The sequence below is a fragment of the Solanum dulcamara genome, chromosome 12 (assembly GCF_947179165.1).
Source record: "Solanum dulcamara chromosome 12, daSolDulc1.2, whole genome shotgun sequence".
NCBI lineage: Eukaryota > Viridiplantae > Streptophyta > Magnoliopsida > Solanales > Solanaceae > Solanum > Solanum dulcamara.
Window position 1 is genome coordinate 21,069,267 of NC_077248.1, and position 12,790 is coordinate 21,082,056.

General features: G+C 35.6%; 1 long non-coding RNA gene across 1 annotated transcript; it reads right to left on the reverse strand.

Moving 5' to 3' along the window:
* Positions 1 to 7,655: 7,655 nt before the first annotated feature.
* LOC129876663 (uncharacterized) lies at positions 7,656 to 10,191 on the reverse strand. The gene is made up of 2 exons (XR_008763396.1): positions 9,583 to 10,191; positions 7,656 to 7,872 (listed from the first exon to the last, which is right to left on the reverse strand). It is a non-coding gene; the product is annotated as an uncharacterized LOC129876663 (long non-coding RNA).
* Positions 10,192 to 12,790: the final 2,599 nt, after the last annotated feature.

Genomic DNA, 12,790 nt, shown 5'->3' on the forward strand with positions numbered 1-12,790 from the left:
CAAGTAGTGGTGCCAGATTTTAAGAGTGAATACCACAGCTGCCAGCTCAAGGTCATAAATTGGGTAATTTCTCTCATGAACCTTAAGCTATCTCGAAGCATAGGCTATCACCTTCCCTCTTTGCATCAACACACAACCCAAACCAATTATGGATGCATCATAGTAGACCACAAAGCCTTCTGTTCCATCGGGCAAGGTCAGGACAGGAGCAGTGGTTAGCTTGGCCTTCAGTTTCTGGAAACTCTCCTCACAAGCATCGGACCATTAGAACTTAGCCTTCTTTTGAGTCAACTTAGTCAATGGTGATGATATGGATGAGAAACCCTCTACAAACCTTTGATAATAGCCGGCCAAACCCAAGAAGCTTTTTATCTTTGTCAGGGATGTGGGTCTGGGCCAATTCTTCACAGCTTCAATCTTCTGGGCGTCAACCTGAATACCATCTCCAGATACAATATGGCCTAAGAAGGCCACTGATGCAAGCCAAAATTCACATTTAGAGAACTTTGCATACAATACATGATCTCTCAAGGTTTGTTAAACGACTCTAAGATGGTAGGCATGCTCCTCTTCATTCTTGGAGTAGACCAGAATATCATCTATGAATACAATCACAAATATATTAAGATATGTTTTAAACACCCGGTTCATGAGATCCATGAAAGCTGCAGGGGCATTTGTCAACCTAAAGGACATGACCAAAAATTCAAAGTGGCCATAATGAGTCCAAAAAGCGGTCTTCGGAATATCACATTCCCTCACCTTCAACTGATGGTAGCCGAATCTCAAGTCTATCTTTGAGAAACACGTGGCACCCTAAAGTTGATCAAATAAATCATCTATTCTAGGGAGAGGTTACTTGTTCTTTATGGTGACCTTATTCAACTGCCTAGAGTCAACACACATCCTAAGGGACCCATCCTTCTTTCGCACAAATAGGACGGGAGCACCCCATGGTGAGACGCTCGGCCTAATGAATCCCTTATTTAGCAAGTCTTTCAACTACTCCTTCAACTCTTTCAACTCGGCTGAAGCCATTCTATATGGAGGGATTGAGATAGACTGGGTATCAGGAAGAACATTAATCCCGAAGTCAATCTCCCTATCAGGAGGGACTTCAGGCAGATCCTTGGGAAAGACATCGGGAAACTCATTGACAATCGAGAACGACTCAAGAGATGGAGACTCAACATTGCCATCTTTCACTCGGATAATATGATAGATACACCCTTTTGAGATTAGCTTCCTGGACCTAAGGTAAGAAATAAACTTACCCTTAGGTATAATAGGACTACCCCTCCACTCTATGACATCTTCGTTCGGGAATTTAAACTTGACAACCTGAGTTCTACAATCAATAGAGGCATAACAGACATAAAGCCAGTCCATGCCAAGGATCACATCAAAATCAACCATGTCCAACTCAACTAGGTCGGCCAAGGTATCCCTGTGATGAATTGACACAGTGCAATCTCTGTAGACTCTCTCAGCTAAGATAGAATCACCGACCGGAGTAGCTACACTAAAAGGTTCAAGAAGGCATTCAAGAATTTTATTGAATTTACTAGCCACGTAAGGAGTCACAAAAGATAGGGTGGCACCCGGATCCATTAATACATAACAATCAAGGGAAGAGACTCGAATCATACCCATCATGACGTTTGGAGAGTTCTCTTAATCTTGGAGACTACCTATGGCATATAAACGGTTTGTACCTCCCCTCGTGCCTGAAGTAGTGCCCCTCTGATCACCCCTAGACGGTGGTGCGGTAGGAGAGAACTGGGCCTGTCGCCCCATGCTGGACATTCTCTCTGAAAATGGTTCATTTGGCCGCATTTATAATAACAAGCCCTCCCCTCTCTGCACTCTCCCAAGTGGAGCTTACCACACTTGACGCATGGAGGCTTCCCTTGCGAATCTTGACCCACGCTAGCTTGGGATTAAAAACCCTAGGGTCTAAAATTCTGGCGACTCTGTCCTTGCCGGTCATACCTGTTCTGCGGCATAGGTGCACTTGCGGTATATGAGGCATAATTGGGAGGCCTCTTCTGGAAGAAGGACTTGTTGCCCTTGTTTTGCCTCTGCTCATTCTCATGCCCAGCTGATCTTGCCTTCTTGCTCAGATGCTCCTCTCTGTCTTTTCTCTTCTCATCCTCCACCTATTGAGCATACACCATTAATCTCGAAATATCCATGTCCGAGATCAATAATGCTGTTTTACACTCCTTCTTCACATGCCTCCCCAATTCGGAGATGAACTTCCTCATCTTTGACCTCATATCTGGGATCATTTCTGGAGCATTCCTGGACAGCTGGATGAACTTCAGGCCATACTCCTTAACTGTCATACCTTCTTGTCTCAGGTTCACAAATTCCTCCATGTTCGCTTCCCTCAATTCTCGGGGAAAGAAGTGGTCAAGAAAGGCACCCTCAAATTCATCCCACCTAGCAGGTTCAGCATCCTCACCCCTACCTTGCTCCCATTGGTTATACCAGATGTTTGCTACATCCTTGAGTTGATAAGACACCAACTCAACCCCCTCAATTTCTATAGCATGCATAGCTTTCAGAATTTTCCATATCTCATCAATAAAATTTTAGGGGTCTTCATCAACCTTCGAACCCGTGAATGCCTGTGGATTTATTCTCAGAAAGTCTCGAATTCTGGCGGCAGCAGACGGCTATTGGGGACTAGAGCTAAGAGTCGGCGAACTCTGGTTACCATTTCGGGCAGCCACTAACTGAGTGAGATTTGCAATCGCCCCTCTAAATTCTGCCTCTGACGTGGGTGTAGGCGGGGTAGCAGGCACTTAAGGAACCTCCGCATATCTCGCAGGTCGGCCTCTAGCCCTTGCCGGGCGTACCTCAGACTGGGGCATCTCTGCATTTTCGGTAGTTCTCTGGCTGGCAGTACATTTTGGAGGCATTATCTGTAACATATAAGCGCACAAATTAGAATGGAAGTTTCATAGAGTTTAACTCCATCGCACAAATTCAGAGTATGAAAGAGGAGAAACGATTCTTAATATCCTATAGCCTCCTACTTATAAGTGTGGTGCACAACACACACATAAGCAAGACTCTACTAGACACGGCTTCATAGACTCCCTAGGACTCTTAAACTCTAGGCTCTGATACCATGTTTGTCACGCCCCGGAAGGGTACCCTAGGTGTGGCCGGCACTCAAAGGTCATTTCTGACCTCCGAGTGAACCACCTGGTCCAGTCACACATTCATTCAATCACATTCTCTTAGTGGAAAACTCAATTAATGATATACTGCTCATAAATTAGGGCCAAAGGCCAAACAATCATCAACTCGACAAGAAATTTTAAAAAGGGCTACTCAAAAGAACAATTCAACATTTCTACACTCCGGTCTATGAAGCCTCTATCTACAACCTAGATGGTGCCCATGACAAACCCAAGGGTACCAATAATCAAGACAAAGTAAATGATATTAAAACTATACAAAAAGGGCTTAATATTCTCCAGAACTAGGAGGACTCACCGCTAGCTGGGAGTAGGTGTGGATCTTCAATGGAGCGCCGGTTGATGATCTCTAGTATCTATCTCTGCATCATGAAACGATGCAGGCCAAATGGCGTCAGTACGTGGAATGTACTGGAATGTAAAATGGCCGAATGAAATGACATAAAGGAAACATCAAACCCACTCGAAACTCAACTCAAGAGAAATAACAATTCAATCAAGTGTCCTAGGTCTAAACAAGAATACGGTTTAGACGGGACCAATCACATATCATTCAACTCAATCCGACTCAGAGTACAATCAAGAATTATGTGGGAGTTTCTCTTATCTTACAACCATCACTTATGAGCCAGTGATAGTACAACAAGCCGACGTTGTTGCCGCGTCCGTTCATGCTTTGCCAGGGCATGAACGAGTCAACCAATCATGGATCCAATTCAACCAAGTCCTATAATGTCAGGACAAACATTTTGGGGAAACATCCGACTTTAATGGTTCAATCCCCTCCTACGTTTGGCGACGTAGTTATTGGGTTCGAGTATGGACTTTCTTACCCAATTCGATGCTCGATACTCCTCCCAAGACTCAATGCTCATAAAACTCCATCCAATCGACTCAATCAAATCATATCGACAAGTCTCATTTAAACCTTGTCAACTCATCCACTCTAGCACAATCAATCATCTCTAAATCATATCTTTCAAGAGAAATTTAAAGGCACATTTATAGCAACATGTAAACATAACTAATCATTTCCTCTATCTATTTAATCAATCTTTGAAACTCATCACAACTCCAAGGCTTTAAATCAACAATTCAAGATAAGCATCATTTTTAAGAAAATAGCATCCTTTATCATAATCCACATAGCTAAGAAAATCAATAAAACATATTTAACAACTCATCTTCATCAACTCATACTCACATAAAGACTCTTTTTGGAAGTTCTTGACTAAACCTCATCAACATAGCAAGAATCACTCTAATAGACAACAAAACTCATTTGAACACAACCCTAGTAAGAAACTCCATTTCTATGGGCATTTATCCTCAAAGAAACTCCAACAGTTGCAACCCAGGCCCAAAAATGAAATTCCTGCCGTGCTAGTTCGTCTTAGGATCATCATTTCTTTCGACTCCGAACTTCAAAATTTACATTCTTGGTGGCATTGGAAAGAAGACTCGATGACCTTTAATTTAATAGGTCATGGGCCACCCAGATTGTCGTCTTTCAAAAGATAGGGTCGTTAGAAGTCGACCCCTTATACGAACTCATCCCAAGACTTAGCCATGACAAATCTCTTGGATTTAATTTGGTCCTAGGGGCCCCTTGTGACCTCACATCACCTCCAACATCCTTAAATTTCTCTGGGACTCATCCTAGCTCATGCATACGCTCCTCAATACTCGGGTTCAACCCTACCCGTACACAAGAAGGATCCGAATCTTAGGAAAACGTTTTGAGGGGTGTTACAGAAACCCGATCAAGAAATTGCGTGAAAAATTTCATCACTATCTCATTTTGATCTACGCACCCGCACATGTGAGCAGGAGGCCCAGAAGATCATCCACTTACAAAGAATAGCAAATCAAATGCCAGATGCATTTACTGATTTGAAATGGATAACTAAGTCACATATCCCTGCAGTGAATGCGCCTATCCGAATTGATGTCCCAAAAGGACCATCTACTAGTATCATATCTTCTGAATCCCAAACACGCCTGAAGCGTGGTAAACCATTGGGTTCAAAGGATAAAAATCCTAAAAAGAGAAGCGTGAGAAATAATAAAGATGATACTACACAAGAACCTCCTAAAAAAGGCCAAGATTTGAGTAATCCTAATATTCCTGAAGAAATCAGTGAATGAAAAACTTTCAATAAGTTCTACCGGTGATGAGATAAATTTAGATCGATCGAAATTCACAGTTGATAATGTTTTTGCATATAATGTTGCACTTAACCTCATGCAAGATAGTAAAAGTCTTGAGCCTAAATCTGTCGAAGAATATCGACGTAGATGTGATTGGCCAGAATGACAAAAGATAATTCAATCAAAATTAGACTCACTTGCTAAACGTGAGGTTTTTGGACCTGTAGTCCAGACCCCTGAAGGTGTGAAACCAGTTGGCTATAAATGAGTTTTTGTGCGAAAACGAAATGAGAGAAATGAAATTGTAAGATACAAGGCACGCCTTATTGCATAAGGATTCTCTCAAAGACTCGGGGTCAACTATGAAGAAACATATTCACCTGTTATGGATGGAATAACATTTCGATATCTCATCAGTCTAGCTGTTATGTCGGAAAAAGACGAATTTAAAATCGATTTCAACTTTTTAGAGAAAAAAATCAATTTTAATAAAAGAAGGAGTCGCCACTTAATTTTTTAAAGAAATTAAGAAAACTTAATTTAAAAGACCCTAACAGATTTAAGTCTTCAAAATTAGAGAAAAAAGGTTTGAGGTTCATATTACTATTTTAAGAAGGTTTTAGCACTTAAAATAGCCGCTAACATGTGGTTATCCGATAATTTGAAAATTATTTGACCAACTTTGGAAAATGTGCTTTAACAATAATCAAAGTATTAAACAATTTGAGAAAATATAAATTTTAAAACATTCAAGATAATTTATAAGAATAATGGACTTAGTAAAAAATGACTTCTCTTGGAGGGATTTAATTAAGTTAAACTAAACAGTTAATGTTAGAACTAAAACATGATATATAAATATTATGGCCTTAGTAAAAAACAATAGAAATTAGTGAAACCTATAAGAAACATTTTAGTTTTAACATCAAACTACCCAAAATATATACTAAACAAAATATGTAGGCAAGGTAAAATATTTATGTATTCACATTCTTCGGATCAGCGCCGGCGTATTAATCGAAAGACAAAAATATAGTATTTTGTCATTTTCTGCTCGGATCGATTTCCATCATTTCCAAATGGCCTATCTACCCCTACCACTCTTCCTCCTAAGTTTATTTATTATTATAATCCTAAAGCGATCTAAAAGAAGTAATAAAAACTAACATCCTAAAAAGTGTCTAACGTCCCAACTTAATATCCAAGAGGCATTGAGCGTACTATTAGGATAGGTGTTAGACTAAAGAAAAATGTAGGTTTCTTAATTAGACGCATCATCAAACAAAACAAATAAGACGACATTTAGCACGTAAAATCTCAAATAAACCTCTACATTAATTAATTAACATGATTGAAAAACAAATATAGATTGTGAAAGCCAAAATAAATATTAAGTGTGTATGAATACCAAGCTAAGAATGACATAGAGGCAAAGTTTAATTACTAGACACGCGAAGGCATTATTCACGATTAATTTTGATAAATAAATGCACATTTAATGTTTTTAGTTATTGACTAATGTATTTATAACATCATATAAACAAGACTTCTAATTAATAGCAAGTTGAAAGATTATTGAAAATAATATAAGCATGATTTCTACATAACAAAATTTATTGAAAGTTATAGGCGTGATTTCAATGTAAGAATAATATGACAAATAATTATTATGATCATATGGGCGTGATTTCTATATGATTAGCATGTTAAGAATATTACTTAAAGTATATGTAGACATGATATATTAAAACTTATAAATCCTATGAACATGATGTCTACACAAAATGGTATGTAAAAATATTAATTAAAATATATATAGAAATGATATATTAAAATTATAAAACTCTACGAGCATGATGTCTATGTGAAATGACATTTAAATCTAAATATGATTATCATCTTATTCAACATTTTTTAGTAGATTCTACATATATAATGTTTAAATTGTTAACATGGTAAAATTGTTCATTGAAACTATACGCATGGTTTTAATTTTTTTTTTTATTTTTTTTTTTTTAAAAAGAAGTTATAATGTAGTAGGATCATCAAAGTAATTATTCTAATGAGATTTAAAATTTAATAAATAAAGATAACACATAAAATAGAAAAATTATTTTTGAAATATATGTGACGATAAACACTATTTAACAAAGATCATTTTATTTTATTTTGTTTTATTTTTTGATTAAAGTAAACATCTTGTAAAAGAAATGTTTATATTGTGAATAAACGAACCTAAACAAGTGGATATGAGTAGTATAACTAGATCACAGGTACCCAAGCACACATAAATTCATGATAAACTAAAAAATAAATAAAATAAGCTAGTAGCAAGTATATTCCCTCCCCATGTATTTTTTCCCCTTTCATTATATACGGAGTTTATTATTACATACCAAAATAACCAAGAAAGCATAATACAGAAATAGAAATAATAAACCAGAAACTAAAACTAGCTGAGTCTGTTCCAAATGAACTCTTCATGTCTTGGACTTTTGAAATCCAAACCCTGCTAAAACATAAAGAAAATATAAGCAGTATACAAATAATACAGAGGTATAACATGATTATATGATTTTACTTTAACAAAATAAACAAGCAAGGCAAGAATGTTTTTTTTTATAATAATCTAACATATAAAGAGAGATTGGAACTAACCTGGATATTTTAGTAGGAGGAATAAATAAATCAAAATCCGAAAACCCCAATGCTAAACACTAGAAAAATAGAATATTAAAGTAAGCAACAAACTCTCTTTTTTTTTGTTTTCGTTTGAGATTTTGAACTCTAAAGTAAAATGTTCTTTCTTTTCTTTTTTTTGAATCCCATGGGTAAAATGTCATGAAGTCAACAAAGACAAACGGCCAAAAACTTTAATTCAAAATTTTCAAATAAGTCATAAACATAGCCATCAATTTCAAAAGGAAATCCCCCTTTTTAAAAAAAAATCTTTGTCAACAAAATCAAATAAATCGACTTTCCAAGATTTGCTCCTAAAATCATTCAAAAAGATGGTGCAAAAGTCAAAAAGTTATGAAACACAACTAAGCAAAGTCCTAAAATTGTGGCCATAAAGCCCTTATCAATAAATGTAAAAAATTATTTTCTTAAACGAATAAAGATTTAAACAATAAATAGAGACTCCCGTAAACCCAAAAATAAGGCGTTTGTTCAACTATACAACAACAAGTAACTTGAAAATGAGGAACACTCAATCTCAAGGCCAAAATAAAAATCTATTAAGTAAGTAGACATGTAATCATCCTTCCAAATAATTAGAAAAAATATTTTAAACTTGTTTAAAGAAAGTTGATGATAAATTTATTTAAAGTAGTGGAGTAATAACTTTATTTAAAGGAGTGGGGTACTAACTTTATTTCAAATTTAATAAAGGAGGCAAGATTAATTATGATACGGAGACTAAATTTGGTAAAAGGGAAGTAATATCCAAGGCAAGCAATATTTTGATATGAATCAGTCAATCATGCTTGAATTTCCAAATATAATGAATAATTAACAAGAATAGGAGAACACCAAAGATGTTAAAAGATTTGTAAATCCAACTACTAAATTAAACCATAATCAAGCTAAATACACAAATTGTAAATTCAAGGAGAAATAATCAACTATATATCAAAGTCAACCCAAAATAACCAAGTTCTAGCAGTATTCATTCATATTTTTTTTAGAATCAAAATAGGATGAGTTTGCAAAAAATGGAGAACATAACACCGTCTTAACGCTTAAAATCCAAAGGAATAACAAACATATTGTTACGAATCATATTTGAATAGATTTATTAACTAAGTCATTCGGCATAGAAAATGAAATCGAAACTAGAAAGAGAGAATTCTTTTCAGACTAATTAAGGAGGATAATCAGATTAGAAGCCACCAAACTTATACAAAATGATTAATCTTCAAATTGACTCGAGATGCCAATAATTTTAACAAAGCTAAAGACATATGGGCATCCACAGAGAAGACACTATATTCAAACAAAATTATTTGGAGCTAAAATGATAATAGAATATCAACGAAATGAGTCAAGCGGAAGATCGATGTTAAGCCAAGAAATCACATACGAATCATTCCAAACAACAAACAAGTGTGAGAGTCAATTCATCAAAGAGTTTTAAAAAAAAGTGAGGGTTAGGAAGCCCATACTAAAGACGGACTTACCCATAAATATTTTGACCTCAAAAACCCCATGTTCTTACCGAATCGGCCTCAAATCATGTCGATTTTCCTCATCATTTGTGACTGTTGGCCGGCGCTTGGTCCTCTTTATGGCTCTCTGATGGAGCGACAGTTTTCTCTGAATAGCATCTCATCGGAGACGTCGTTGTGGCTGCTGCGTGGAGAAAGAGCTGCGAGCTACTATTGGTGTCGTTCGTTGTTGCTGTTGGATCACTGGTTGCTGCATCGTGGAGCTGGAGGAGGCTGCTGTCGCTGCAGCTGTTCATGTTGCTGCCGGTTGGTCTCACCGACGATGAGAAGAGATAGAGGGAGACAGGGGTGTGCGTGTGTGTGCCTCCGCGAAACATAGATAGATCTATAGAGAGAGTGAGATGATGATAATGATCGAAGATCTGAATTGCATAGAGAAATAGAGTGAGAAAAAGAAAGATGGAGGTGGGTGCTAGGAGACGATCTCGCCGGAGTTAGGGGTGTGCGGCGGCGGTTGTGTCTTCTCTTCTCTTTCGAGAAGATGAAGAGTAGAGAGAGAGAGTCAAAATGATGAGGGAAAAAGAGAAAATCCAAAAAATCTTTTAGGGTTTTGGGTGTAGGTAATTAGATATGGGAGTTTTAATCCTAGCCGTTCATTAATTTTGATGAGCGGTTGGGATTGAATCTTGGTTTTTGATAAAGATGACATGAATGGATATGATTAAAAGATGGATTTAAAATTATACCACTACTTATGTATATATTATGTATGTATATATATATGACGTACGTATGTATATAATACATACTAAAATAGATGCATAATTAATATAGTTAACTAAAATATATAATAAACTTAATTAATTAATGATTTTTTATATGCACATGTATACAAGACGTATTAAACTAGATACGTAATTTATATATATTAATATGAATAAGTAAATTATAAAATAAACTTAGTTAAGAGATATATTTTTTATTTTTTTATATAAAAAAAATACACACACATACATAATATATACTAAATAGATACGTAAGAATATTTGAACGTATTAAGCTTATTATTATTATAAATAAATAAATAAAAATAATAAAGATAATAGTAATAATATTATAAATTACGAATGTCAAAATATACGATTTATTGGGTAAAACTAAATATAAATTTATTTATTTAATAAAGAAATAATTTTGAAAAATGCTTATTTATTAATATAGCAATCCGAAAAGTAGTTATGGGTTGGTCAAAATTGAGTGTCAACACTAGCTGTACATAAAAATCTTGAAATACATCTAATGGATGTAGTTACAGCTTATCTTTATGGTTCACTTGATAATGAAATTTACATGAAAATTTCAAAAGGACTAAAATTGCCTGAAGCATGTAATAAGTTTCGGGAAATGTCCTCAATAAAACAACAAAGATCATTATACGGTCTGAAACAATCAGGGCGTATGTAGTATAATCGCCTTAGTAAGTACTTAATAAATGAAGGCTATATAAATAATGTTATTTGTCCATGTATTTTTATTTAAAAAATGAAATCAGAGTTTGTTATACTCATCGTTTATGTTGATGACATAAATCTCATTGGAACCCCTGAAGAGGTCCAAAAGACAATTGAATATCTAAAGAAAGAATTTGAAATGAAAGACCTTGGAAAGACAAAACTTTGTCTAGGTCTGCAAATTGAATATTTAGCAGACAGGGTTTTGTCCATTAATCTGGCTACACTGAGAAAATCTTAAAAAGATTTTACATGGACAAAGCACATCCATTAAGTACTCCAATGATTGTTCGATCACTTAAAGTGGAAAAGGATCTATTTCGACCTCCAGAAGAGGGTGAAGAAATTCTTGGTCCTGAAGTACCATATCTCAGTGCTATTGGTGCACTTATGTACCTTGATAACGCAACTAGGCCTGATATAACATTCTCTGTTAATTTGCTGGCAAGGTATAGTTCATCTCCAACGCGAAGGCATTGGAACGGTATCAAACATATATTTGCGATACATGAAGGGTATTATTGATATGAGTTTATTTTATACTAACAAAGGTTGCGCAGACCTTATTGGTTATGCAGATGCAGGTTATTTATCAGATTCGCATAAAGCTCGATCTCTGACAGGCTATCTATTTACACACGGAGGAACTGCTATATCATGACGATCTACAAAGCAGTCCATTGTTGCTACTTCTTCAAATCATGCTGAAATAATAGCAATTCACGAATCAAGTAGAGAATGTGTATGATTGAGATCGATGACACAGTTCATCAAAGAAAGATGTGGTTTAGAAAGTCATCTCAAAGTACCCACAATTATATTCAAAGACAATGCCGCGTGCATAGCTCAATTGAAAGGTGACTTCATAAAAAGAGACCGAACGAAACATATTTCACCAAAATTATTTTTCACACATGATCTACAGAAGAATGGTGATATTGATGTACAACAAGTTCGTTCAAGTGATAATCTTGCAGATTTATTCACAAAGACATTACCAACATCAACTTTTGAGAAACTAAGATATAAGGTTGGAATGCATCATCTCCAAAATATCAAATGAATTTTTCACCAGGGGGAGCAAAATACGCGCTGCACCCTTTTTTCCTCAATCAAGGTTTTGTCCGACTGGATTTTCTTGGTAAGATTTTTAATGAGGCAGCAATCAAGACGTATTACCAGATATGTAGACACAGGCTTTATGGATATTCATGATAAATATGTATATTATATTTTGTAAAGTTTTTTTTTACATGGATATCCAAGGGGGATTATTACAAATTGGATGTCTATTTCTATGTGGGACCCACCCACTTGAAAAATGCATAGATAAAATCAAATTGCTGCACTTACAAAATGCTGCACTTGGAAAAGTGGAGAACTTGCATACATATTCTACATATATATATGTATATATATGTGTGTGTGCGCGCGCGCGCGCGCCATCTTTGGCATTAGGAGATACACAGATACAAAAATAATAATACACAATAATTTCTCTCTGCCTTTCTTCTGTCTCTCTTTTCTTCTTTCTATATATGTTCTTTTAATTATTTTGCTATTTGCTAAGTTAAGTTATTTCATAACAGTTTCGAGATAAAACTTGCTTATGGAATAAACTTACTTCCCCAATTTACAATAAATTTGGGGAATTAATTGATAAAAAAGAGCGGGGCATAAAAGTCAAAATTTGGGCTCATTCATGAACTTCAAAATGTGCACAGTTGTCACTTTTTGTGCCCATTTA